The sequence below is a fragment of the Oncorhynchus tshawytscha genome, linkage group LG25 (assembly GCF_018296145.1).
Source record: "Oncorhynchus tshawytscha isolate Ot180627B linkage group LG25, Otsh_v2.0, whole genome shotgun sequence".
Classification (NCBI taxonomy): Eukaryota; Metazoa; Chordata; class Actinopteri; order Salmoniformes; family Salmonidae; genus Oncorhynchus; species Oncorhynchus tshawytscha.
The window spans coordinates 15,222,000-15,235,170 of record NC_056453.1 but is presented as its reverse complement, the minus strand read 5'-3'; the positions used below and the strand labels follow the sequence as shown (position 1 = coordinate 15,235,170).

The window sequence follows — 13,171 nt, the reverse complement described above, 5'->3', positions numbered from 1 at the left end:
TTGTAGCTGTACAGTCTGTTTGTGTTGTTGGTAGCATTCACTCAATTGGCTACTAGCCAATGGGGTAACCTAGGTAACACAGGTTGTTTTCCCCCACAGGTGGGCAGCGATATTCTATCTAATACCGACTGGGTCTATATCAATGTGTGTGTGTGTGTGTGTGTGTTTGTACAGAACGTCTGTCATGTTAGGCAGTACAACTCTAAAATAAAACAAACTCACTACTGTTGCCTAGCAACCAAACATGCAGTCTAGGCTTCATTCAGCTACCTCACACACTCTCTCAAAAAAAAATGGGAGCAGTGTGTGTGTGTGTGTGCGTGTTCGAGGAGGAACTAGTTACATTGCCCAGCCTGAAATGGCAGGGAATCACAAAGCTCCAGCTTCCTTCTTAGTATCCCCTTTATTCTCCAGTGGCATTTGGATGGACTGCTACACACACACACAGACATAGGTGTTATTGAGACACATACACCCCAGCTCAGGGACAAAACCACAGACTCTCGACCACTCAACCCTCGAAACTGATGTCACCCAACTTAAAACCACAAGCCGAAACCAGGACTCAGATCTCCCACAGCCACACGTGGTTGTCAAGAACCACTGGCTCTGCAGAGGGAAGTGGAGGCCAGTGATTACATAACTCTAATGAGCGCAGAGTACAGCTCTGTGGTCACAAACATACGTCACTTTTCCAACTGTTCACAGATCCATTTAGAGGATTCCATTAGGCTTGCAAGAAAGGAATTTTTCTGTACTTGTGCATGTGACATTACAACCTATTTGAATTCAATCATTTGACAGAACCCCTTTTGATTTGATCAAAACCTTCCATAAATATTTCCCCATTGTATAAGTGCTCAGAAAGTGACTTTTCCATACCCCACCATGAGACAGTCATGTCTTCATCACTGGAAAAGATACAGTTGAGATTGATATTTAAAAGGTTTACAAACAGGGTTGTCATTTGATCATTTCTGGAGATTGCTCTTTCTGATATTTTTTCAGAAAGCATTTTTGGGGATTTGTGTGTATTGGTAGGTAAACACTGCACTGTCGGCGCTAGAAACATATGCATTTCGCTGCACCTGCGATAACGTGCTAATTACACTACATGACCAAAAGTATGTGGACACCTGCTCGTCGAACATCTCATTCCAAAATTATGGGTATTAATATGGAGTTGGTCCCCCGTTTGCTGCTATAACAGCCTCCACTCTACTGGGAAGGCTTTCAACTAGATGTTGGAACATTGCTGTGGGGACTTGCTTCAATTCAACAAGAGCATTAGTGAGTTCGGGTGCTGATGTTGGGCTATTAGGCCTGGCTCGCAGTCGGCATTCCAATTCATTCCAAAGGTGTTCGATGGGGTTGAGGTCAGGGCTCTGTGCAGGCCATTCAAGTTCTTCCACACCGATCTCGACAAACCATTTCTGTATGGATGGAGCTTCCTTTGTGCACAGGGGCATTGTCAAGCTGAAATAGGAAAGGGCCTTCCCCAAACTGTTGCCACAAAGAATGTCATTGTATGCTGTAGCGTTAAGATTACCCTTCACTGGAACCAAGGGACCAAGCCTGAACCATGAAACAGCCCCAGAACATTATTCCTCCTTCACCAAACTTTAGAGTTGGCACTACGCATTGGGGCAGGTAGCGTTTTCCTGGCATCCGCCAAACCCAGATTCGATTGTCGGACTGCCAGATGGTAAAGCGTGGTTCATCACTTCCCACTGCTCCAGAGGCGGCGAGATTTACACCACCCCAGCCAAAACTTTGGATTGCGCATGGTGATCTTAGGCTTGTGTTCTTTGGCGGTTCATATGCTGACGTTGCTTCCAGAGGCAGTTTGGAACTTGGTAGGGAGTGTTATAACCGAGGACAGGCAATTTTTTAGGAGCTACGCACTCCAGCACTCGCCGGTCCCGTTCTATGAGCTTGTGTGGCCGAGACGTTTTTGCTCCTAGACTTTTCCACTTCACAATAACAGCATTTACTGTTGACATTTGATTAACTTGTTGGAAAGGTGGCATCCTATGACAGTGCCACATTCAACGTTTTATTTGACATAGAACTGTAGCGGACGTAGCTGTCCCAAATCAACTCCTCAAACCGTAGCAACTAAACAAAAAAGACTGGATAAATGTAACAAACATATGATAATCATTAGGTAGGATGATTGGATTTGTAAGCATTAAGACAATTGGTTCAGCTTGCCCTCAAAATGGGTGGAAACCTATCCAGTCCATTCAGATCGACATCCCAGCACACCTGATATAGCTAACAGAGATCTTGATGAATTGATTAGTTTAAAATCACACCTGTTAGTGCTGGGCTGGAACTAAAGCCTGCTGAAACTGTAGGTATCCAGGACCAGGGGAGAAAACAAGTATTGTTACCTATCCAATAAGAAATACGAAGTCTTGTTCGAAAATATTTTTGTGCAGATGTAACCGCTGTGAAATGGCTAGCCAGTTAGCAGTGCGCGCTAGTAGCATTTAAATCAGTGACATCACCCGCTCTGAAAACTTGAAGTAGTTGTTTCCTTTGCTATGCAAAGGCTTTACTAGGCTTTTGTGGAGCAATAGGTAACGACGCTTCGTGGGTGACGATTGGGGCAAGGAGATGCACAGAAGCAAACCTGTCACACTATCTGAACACGCCCCTGTACTGAACCACTCAGCCTCGCACTCCACTTCCCTCAATCCCTCAGTGATGGGAGAAAGAGATCTAGTTAACTGTATCAAATGTCATAGCTTGTTCTCCATCTTTCTAAATAGGGAGCCAATTTTTTTTTGCATTTATTTCCATGACTGATCAAAACTAATTTCTCTCATTGCTCCCTCATCCATCTGCAGCAGAAATATCTTTGGAGCATCGAAATCGCAACACATACACTGAAAAAAATAGAAAACTCAACATGTAATGTTGGTCCCATGTTTCATGAGCCGAAACAAAAGATCCAGAAGTGTGCCATACGCACAAAAAGATTATTTTGCTCGAATTCGTTTACATCCCTGTAAGCATTTCTCCTCTACTAAGATTATCCAATAACCTGACAGGCGTGGCATATCAAGAAACTGATTAAACCTATGGTACAGAAATTAACATAAAATTCTCTGGCAACACCTCTGGTGGACATTCCTGCAGTCAGCATGCCAAATGCCCACTTCCTCAACTTGAGACATCTGTGGCATTATGTTGTGACACAACTGCACATTTTGGTGGCCTTTTGTCACCAGCACAAGGCGCACCTGTGTAATGATCACGCGGTTTAGGGAATTGGGCAGTACGTCCAACCAGCCTCAGAACCGCAGACCACGTGTCACCACGCCAGCCCAGGTCCTTCACATCAAATCTTATTTTATTGGCCACATCTTTAGCAGATGTTACTGCGGGTGTAGTGAAATGCATCCAGCTTCTTCCCCTGCGGGATCAGTGGGAAATTGCTCACCTTCGATGGCCACAGAGATGCCATGACGAGAACCTGAGGCCCATTGTCATGCCATTCACCCACCACCATCACCTCATGTTTCAGCATGATAATGCACAACCATGTCACAAGGATCTGAACACAACTCCTGGAATGTGAAAATGTCCCAGTTCTTCCATGGCCTGCATACTCAGCAGACATGTCACCCATTGAGAATGTTTGTGGTGCTCTGGATTGACATGTACGACAGCATGTCCCAGTTCCCGCCAATATCCAGCAATCTTTGCACAGCCATTGAAGAGTGGGACGATATTCCACAGGCCACAATCAGCCTGATCAACACTATGCAAATGAGATGTGTCACGTTGCATGAGGCAAACAGTGGTAGCACAAGACACTGACCGGTTTTCTGATCCACGCCCATACTTTGTGGTATTCTATGACCAACAGTAGCATATTTGTATCCCAGTCATGTGAAATCCATAGATTGGGCATATTGAATTTTTTTTAATTATCGATTTCCTTACATGAACTGTAACTCAGTATAAAATCTTCAAAATGTTGCGTTTATAGTTTTGTTCAGTGTAAAATCATGAGAATCGCAATAGGTGTAAAAAAATATATATATAAAATAAAAATGCACTAAAGTATCATGATCATATCGTGAGGTCCCTGGCAATTCACAGCCCTACTCTCCTGGTCCGTCTTCTCCCTACGAGTGACTCCTCGTGAAACCCAGACAACAAAATTATTTAGGGGACTTTCACAAAATGTAATCCATACAATAGTCTTTTGGAGGAAGGATTGTTGACATATTTTGACATTTGTACAGTGCCCTCCACTAATATTGGCACCCTTGGTAAATATAGTTGAAGTCGGAAGTTTACATACGCCTTAGGCAAATAGATGTAAAAACTCAGTTTCACAATTTCTGACATCTAATCCTAGTAAAAATTCCCTGTCTTAGGTCAGTTAGGATCACCACTTTATTTTAACAATGTGAAAATGTCAGAATAATAGTAGAGTGATTTATTTCAGCTTTTATTTCTTTCATCACATTCCCAGTGGGTCAGAAGTTTACATACACTCAATTAGTATTTGGTAGCATTGCCTTTAAATTGTTTAACTTGGGTCAAACATTTCTGGCAGCCTTCCACAAGCTTCCGACAATAAGTTGGGTGAATTTTGGCCCATTCCTCTTGACAGAGCTGGTGTAACTGAGTCAGGTTTGTAGGCCTCCTGGCTCGCACACACCTCAGTTCTACCCACAAATATTCTATAGGATTGAGGTCAGGGCTTTGTGATGGCCACTCCAATACCTTGACATTGTTGTCCTTAAGCCATTTTGAGACAACTTTGGAAGTATGCTTGGGGTCATTGTCCATTTGGAAGACCCATTTGTGATCAAGCTTTAACTTCATGACTGATATTTTGAGATGTTGTTTCAATATATCCACATAATTTTCCTTGCTCATGATGCCATCTATTTTGTGAAGTGCACCAGTCCCTTTTGCAGCAAAGCACCCCCACAACATGATGCTGCCACCCCCGTGCTTCACAGTTGGGATGGTGTTCTTCGGCTTGCAAGCCTCACCCTTGTTCCTCCAAGCATAACGATGGTCATTATGGTCAAACAGTTCCATTTTTGTTTCATCAGACCAGAGGACATTTCTCCAAAAAGTATGATCTTTGTCCCCATGTGCAAACCGTAGTCTGGCTTTTTTATGGCAGTTTTGGAGCAGTTTTGGAGCAGAGGCTTGTTCTTTGCGGAGCGGCCTTTCTGGTTATGTCGATATTGGACTTGTTTTACTGTGAATATAGATACTTTTGTACCCGTTTCCTCCAGCATCTTCACAAGGTCCTTTGCTGTTGTACTGGGATTGATTTGCACTTTTCACACCAAAGTACGTTCATCTCTAGGAGACAGAACGTGTCTCCTTCCTGAGCGGTATGACGGCTGAATGGTCCCATGGTATTTATACTTGCGTACTATTGTTTGTACAGATGAACGTGGTACCTTCAGGCGTTTGGAAATTGCTCCCAAGGATGAACCAGACTTGTGGAGGTCTAGAAAAAAATAATTCTAAGACTTTGGCTGATTTCTTTCTTTTGAATTTCCATGGTGTCAAGCAAAGAGGCACTGACTTTGAAGGTAGGCCTTGAAATACAGCCACAGGTGAACCTCCAATTGACTCAAATGATGTCAATTAGCCTATCAGACGTTTCTAAATCCATGACATTTTCTGGAATTTTCCAAGCTGTTTAAAGGCACAGTCAACTTAGTGTATGTAAACTTCTGACCCACTGGAATTGTGATACAGTGAATTATAAGTGAAATAATCGGTCTGTAAACGATTGTTGGAAAAATTACTTGTGTCATGCACAAAGTAGATGCCCTAACCGACTTTCCAATACTATAGTTTGTTAACAAGAAATGTGTGGAGTGGTTGAAAAATGAGTTTTATTGACTCCAACCTAAGTATATGTAAACTTCCGACTTCAACTGCATGAGCAGAACAGGCTCTTGATCTTTCATTAAAAATTCACAAAAATCTAACTTTTATTTAAAGTAAAATAATTTACACAAATAAATTTACATAAAACAAATATTTCTCAAATATATGTGTGCCACAATTATTGGCACCCCTTCATTCAATACTTTGTGCAATCTGCCTTTGCCAAGATAACTCAGAGCCGTTTTCTCCTGTAATGGGTAATGAGGTTGGACTATGATGAGACTATTCCTCCATACAGAATCTCTCCAGATCCTTCAGATTCCGAGGTCCACGCTTGTGGACTCTCCTCTTCAGCTCAGGTTTTCTATGGGGTTCAGGTCAGGGGACTGGGATGGCCAAAGCAAAACCTTGATTCTGTGGTCAGTGAACCATTTTTGTGTTTATGTTGAGATGTGCTTTGGTTCATTGTCCTGCTGGAAGATCCAACCAAAGCCCAGTTAAAGCTTCCTTGCAGAGGCAGTCAGGTTTTGATTTAATATCTGCTGGTACTTGGAGTCCATGATATTATGTATCCTAACAAGTTGTCCAGGTCCTTTGGAAGAAAAACAGGCCCACAGCGAAGATAAACCACCATACTTCAGTGGTGGTGAGGTACTTTTCTGCATGGATATCTTTCTGTCTATGCCAAATCCACTACTGTGTTTGTTTCCAAAAAGCTAAATTTTGGTCTCATCTGACCATAGAACCCGGTCCCATTGAAAGTTCCATTAACGTTTGGCAAACTGTGCTTGAGTGTTGTTTGATGACAGCCAAGGCTTTTTTATGGCAACCCTCCCAAACAACTTGTGGTTACGTAGGTGGCGTCTGATCGTAGTTTGAGACTTTCTGACCCCCAGACCCAACTAACATCTGCAATTCTCCAGCTGTGATCCCTGGATATTTTTTGGCCACTAACTAGCCTCCTCACTGTGCGTGCGGTCAGTATAGACACACGTCCTCTTCCAGGCTGATTGTTAACATCTCCAGGTGCTTTAAACTTCTTAATTATTGCCCTGATAGTGGAAATGGGCATTTTCAAATGTTGACCTATTTTTTCATAGCCATTTCCTGGTTTGTGCAGCTCAACAACCTTTGTCGCACATCATTATTGTATTCTCAAGTCTTTCCCATGGTGATGGATGATCTTGGCCTGTATGTCACCTCATATTTATACCCCAGTGAAACAGGAAGTCATGGCATACCACTTAAGTATTCCTAAACCCTCAAGTGACTTTAAAAACATGAAATATGAATGGGAATATACTACAGATTTTACTCATAAGAATTTCTAGGGGTGCCAGTAATTGTGGCACACGTTTGAGAAAAATATTTATTTCACATTAATTTTTTCCCAATAATTTTACTTCAATTAAAAAGTTTGATTTTTTGTGAATATTTGGAATGAAAGACCAAGAGGAAAAACAGCAAAGACATTTTTTTTTGCAGCCTGTTTTGCTCATATTTACCAAGGGCGCCAATATAAGTGGAGTGCACTGTATGTAAAAGCATAATTGAGAAAAAAATGAATCAAAGTTGGCCTTACCCAGGCCTCCTTTAAGACCCTATGTTTCATCTGTAGATGCTACAAAGCCAATATTGGTGTTATATTAAGCTTGTCCGCTTGCTCTGTAGTATGAGTAGTATTTTAAATGTAAAAAAACAACATGTACATTAAGAAAATTTACTAAATTAAACATGAATATTCTAAATAATAAATATACCTATCAGTCTCCTAGAGTAATAAAGATAGGGATGTGTAAATGACAAGGTTCTGTCTAAGTTAACATCATTGCACCTAGTGTCACTACTCTGTATGTGTGCTCTACGTCATGTAACCATGATTGTGTTCCGACCTCAGTACAGCTCAGTGTAAACAAGTAGGTATACCGGTAGGGTCAGTATTATCTGGCAAGGTGAATGGGACAAGTCTGTTGGTTTGACTCCCTGCGTTGTGCATCGTTCTGGTGTGCGGCGACGGAAAATAACCCTACAACGATATAGCCGGCTACTAGGACCCCTGGGGGTACTTAGCCTAGCCACAGCGAGTACTTAAGACTCATGAGACAATATGCTTACTACAGGTAAAAAGAACATGAAGGGATACTTCGGCTAGAGCAGAATTCAGTTGGTGGTAAATGTACAGTAACCGAAAAAGGTTAGGAACCACTGGATTATAGAATTAACTGTGCTAATATTACGCTTGATCAGATTCGATTATTTCTGCCACAAACTGATTTTTGTTGGTTGCGTTAAAACGGACAACAAACCAAACGCCACATTTACCTAGATAGCTGACATTAGTTAAAGGTGTCACCTAAAAAAAATAAGCGGCTAGCTATTTAGCTAAATAGTAGGCAAAATAATGACTTTTCCCTGCCCAAGCACAGCATTTGAAAACAAGTGATGTACCTTTTAGACGACGTTGACAGTCAAAAGCATGTAACTAAGGTTAAACGTTAGCTGCTATTCGTCACACAAATTCATGCGAGAATCAATCACTGGTGACGATAACGTCAGCTACAGTTGTTAGCTAGTTAAATGCGAATAGGCCATGCTAGGCTAACGTTAGCAAGCTAGCCAACACAACGATTGCCCCCTAGCTAAGCCTCTTAATTTATACTTACGTTTCCAACTGTAAAACGAATGTAGTTGTTTTTTAGGTCCCTGACTAGTGGGTATCGTCGTGGTGATATATTGTTTTGTTTCCTTACTTGACAAAACAAAATATGCGAGTTTGGCCTCAGATGAGCGGCGATAATTCCTTTCTCGGCGGTTCCCTGCTTGGATGGCGTAGGTTTTTACGCATGTTTGACACCAAATAGGTTTCTCACATCAACAAAAAAAACTGTTCAGTACGTTTCTACACAAATATGGACAGTAAGAATTGGTTATAATAGACAACACAGGCGAATCTCGCACTTTCGTCCTTTGGGTGCTGAACAAGAGGAGGTGCTATTTTTGGTACTTGTTCGGTGATTGGTCAAGAATTATCGAGGGTGCTAACATTGATTGGTTGAAATCACTTTCAATCAGCTCTGCCCCCGTTCAAATCTGCCGTTTCATTGGTTAATGTGTAACCGTCTGACGTTTCGCAAAGGTGCGCTCGTTTTCCCCGATAGCATGTCCCGAAATCAGCAGATGAGCTCAGGGCTTGAAAGTCAGTTACAAAAAAAAGAGTTTTTAGTTTTAGACAATGATGTGATCTTCCCATACTTCAAAAGATTTACAACTAGATGATTCAAAACACCTAACACACACATAGGAGAGGGAGTGACAGAAAATACATTTAAAACATTTAATTTATATTGGAAAGTCAGTTTAGAAACAATAGCTTATTTACAATGACAGCCTACACCAGCCAAACCCAGACAGCACTGGGCCAATTGTGCACTGCCCTATGGGACTCCCAATCACAGCTATTTATGATACCAGAATGCAGTGCCTTAGACCACTGCACCACCCAGGAGCCCCAAAGAGAAAGGAGAGGGAGAGAAGAGTTATAGGGGAGTAGGATGAGGGAGGTCGACAATAGATTGTGCAGACAGACAGTCTGGGGTCTTTAGGGTGATAATCAGCAATTGCTCCTCCTTGTAAGACCAGGGGAGCTTGTTTTCATGTAGTGTTTCTTTGTGTTTTTCAGCAGGATTAATCTCAGTCTTATTAATGGACAACTCATCAGATATCACAGCAGCTTTCCCCCGAGGCCAACAAGCGTTATGACACTCAGCCACAGGCCTGGGTGAGTGAGTGAGTAGAGTGGGTATTTTCATTTGCTAAAATGCAGGATTAGCGTGGGTAGAATTTGATCATTTTTCTCTGTTCTCAGGATGTTCAATCTCAGTTTACCCCCCTGAACAAACACACGCAGGCTCTGGTCAGCTTGGAGGTTAGGTGTGTGTGTGTGTGTGTGTGTGTGTGTGTGTGTGTGTGTGTGTGTGTGTGTGTGTGTGTGTGTGTGTGTGTGTGTGTGTGTGTGTGTGTGTGTGTGTGTAAGAAAGAAACCGGGGTCAGGGGCTGTGTTGCTCTGGCCCCTTCAGGGGATTTAGAGTCTTATAGCAGCGGATCAGAATCCTAAATTAAAAACTGTCCTGTCTAATCTGCAGGGAGAAAATAGTGTGACACACACACACACACTGAAATCTGAGCACTGATAAACTGTGATCAGTGATTGTGTCCTTGGCCGGATGAAAGAAAGAGGAAGAGAGGGAGGGAGGGAAGAATGAAGGATAGGTAAGGGACACAGATTTACAGTCTCATGTTCAGTCCAGATATCAGATATCTATGTCACATCATTACTACAATATTATTATTGTTCATTCCCAGTTAACACATTTTACAGAGTTTACACACACACACGTGTGCGTGCACACACACACACACACACACACACACACACACACACACACACACACACACACACACACACACACACACACACACACACACACACACACACACACACACACACACACACACACACACACACACACACACACACACTCTTATACACATATTTGATTGCACAATGAAACATTGGTAATAGAAATGTCACAAATATGTAAAAGGTCTAACAGTTGCTTGGTGGCTAGCCCCTTTAAACAATGTTCTGTAAGCTTTACATTGCAACCTGCACCCACCTGGCTCCAATATTTTTTTGGTGGCCCTGGCCTCAGCCATGGAAACACAAAAGTCTGAATCTTTAATTCATTCATTTAAATGTATTCATAGAAATTACTGGTCAGTTTTCATTTCATCAATTGAATTTCAATTAACTACCCGAATTAACTGACTTTAAAAAACATCCCTTGGGTTGTGCCGTGGGGGAGATCTTTGTGGGCTATACTCGGCCTTGTCTCAGGATGGTAAGTTGGTGGTTGAAGATATCCCTCTAGTGGTGGGCGGTGCCAAGAGTGTGCAAAACTGTCATCAAGGCAAAGGGTGGCTACTTTGAAGAATCAAAAATCTGAAGTATATTATGGTTTGTTGAACTTTTTTTTTGGTTACTACATGATTCCATATGTGTTGATGTTTTCACTATTATTCTACAATGTAGAAAATAGTGAAAATAAAGAAAAACCCTTGAATGAGTAGGCTCGTCCATATATGTATATAGTCTTAATTCATTGCTACTTAGATTTGTGTGTATTGGGTATATGTTGTGTAATTTGTTAGATATTACTTGTTAGATATTACTGCACTGTCGGAGCTAGAAGCACAAGCATTTCGCTACACCTGCAATAACATCTGCTAATCACGTGTATGTGACCAATAACATTTGATTTGATTTAAAATAAGATGTAAGTAGCATGTAATAAGATGCTACTATACCGTGGCAAATGGACAAAGAACAAAGATTTGGGAAGACTGGATTGGGGCTGGTTGTGATATATGCTTCCCTCTGGTGGAGAAGTACAGATCACACGCATTTTGCATTGTTATGATTATGAAACAGTCGTTTCATACAGTACTTTCATTACGACAGATGCACAATGGAAAAAGTCACTAACATCTGCAACAGCAAAACATTGTTTCCTTTCAACCTTTTAAGTAAACCTTTTAACATATTTCCAACGGGTAGAGAGACCCTCTGCTAGTCAGTTGCTCGTTTACCAGTAGGGTGTACTCTTGAGCAGCTATTAAAGCACTACTTGAACACGCACAACGCAAAATGTTGGGCATCTTTCGAGCTCCAACTGATGTAATGATTTTACCTCGTTTTTTTCCGGAGTTCCCAGCTGTCTTGTGGTGCGTTCAAGACAACTGGGAAATCTGAAAAATACGAGGTCAAATCATAAAATCAGTTATCCTCAGGTCGGAGCTATAGAGGCCCGAGTTCTCGAGTTAGAATTCTGACTTGGATTAACGTAAAAAAACTATTTTTCACCGTTGCAGCTCGTTCACAATTGTCTTGAGTGCACTGAAGTCGGAAGTCAGAGATTTTCGAGTTCCAAGTTGTTTTGAACTCGGCATTGAAAACATCATAGATACAGAGATGACACCATTGTTATCAATTATGTATTATGCCTCGTTCAAAACAACTGGGGAAAAAATAATTCTGACTGGGAAAAATATTTTTGAATGGTCACCCAACTCGGAATTTCAAGTCGGAAAAAACATCTTTCTCAGATCCGACTTTACGACCTCAAGATCACTGACATGATTTGACCAATTTTTTTCCCGAGTTTCCAGTTGTCTCGAAAGCACCAATAAACCCTGAATTGCTGATATTATGTGTTGGCCAATGAGAGACTTTGAAGCCACTGGTCGGCCATATTAGCACTTCACAGGCTCTCCAACCCGGTTCCTGGAGAGCAACCAACAGATTTTCATTCCAAAATGTATCTAGCGCAACTGATTCTAATAATTAGCTGGTTGATAATATGAACCAGGTTAGTTACAGCTGAGGTTGGAGCGAAAACATGTAAGAGGGTACTTAGCTGAACAGGATTAGAGAGCCCTGCTCAGAAGAAGCAGTCTCCATAGGAATGAATGGAAATCTACAGTATTGCGCAAGAAATATAAGTTAAATATGCAATTCAATTGCACAATTAAATGTTTCAAGGACACAATTACAGGTATTATTTTGTGGTAGTGGCCACAGTAACATTATAAAAAGTATGATTTAAGGAAAATGCTTTTATATATGTTTATGTTTAGCTCACATAATATTATTTTTAATGTAAGCATTAAAGTGTCTGTAATATCATAAACGTAAGGAAAAATGAATGTAGACATTAATAAATGCTTTTCTATAAGTTCCCTAAATATTTTTCTCAACTCCTTGGGGAGTTCCAAGATGGAGGCTAGGTGAATTCAAAACAGCACACCTTGTCATTGATCCTGTGTGTATATAATTAATTGGTTGTAACTTTTGTATTTGTCTTCTCCGCTGTTCGGTCAAGCGGGATCAGTTAAAAATTCTCTGCTCCAGGTGAGGCTCGAACTCACAACCTCGGCATAGCTCAACTGAAATACTGCTGTATAAGTACCGCGCGCTAACCGATTGCGCCACTGGAGCCCCGATGATGCCGACTAGGAATACCGTTTAAGAATGTCATGTTTGTTCATTAGGGAGACGACTTTTTCTTTTTTCCTTTTTTTCTACATCCAACCGAGTAGCTTGCAGCTAATTGTGTGGCTGACAATAACCGACTACGACGTTATGCAGTGAAATCACTGGCAGGGAGGAACAAGGGAGGAGAGGAAAAATGAAAAAAGAGGAGGATACAGGAGAATGTTGGGTCAG

At 41.5% G+C, this 13,171-nt stretch overlaps 1 protein-coding gene and 1 non-coding gene across 7 annotated transcripts in view; both read right to left on the bottom strand.

Annotated features, from left to right (window-relative positions):
• LOC112224298 (protein phosphatase 1B) overlaps positions 1 to 8,891 on the bottom strand; it is a 31,429-nt gene extending 22,538 nt beyond the window's left edge. For 2 of the 6 annotated variants that reach the window (XM_024387785.2, XM_024387786.2), the window contains exon 1: positions 8,550 to 8,891. The gene's annotated coding sequence lies outside the window, so the exon portion shown is untranslated. The remainder of the gene's footprint in view (positions 1 to 8,549) is intronic. The other 4 variants (XM_024387787.2, XM_042305993.1, XM_024387788.2 and 1 more) reach the window with 2 other exon arrangements.
• A 3,957-nt stretch (positions 8,892 to 12,848) lies between these two features.
• On the bottom strand, positions 12,849 to 12,943 carry trnai-uau. The gene is made up of 2 exons: positions 12,906 to 12,943; positions 12,849 to 12,884 (listed from the first exon to the last, which is right to left on the bottom strand). It is a non-coding gene; the product is annotated as a tRNA-Ile (tRNA).
• Positions 12,944 to 13,171: the final 228 nt, after the last annotated feature.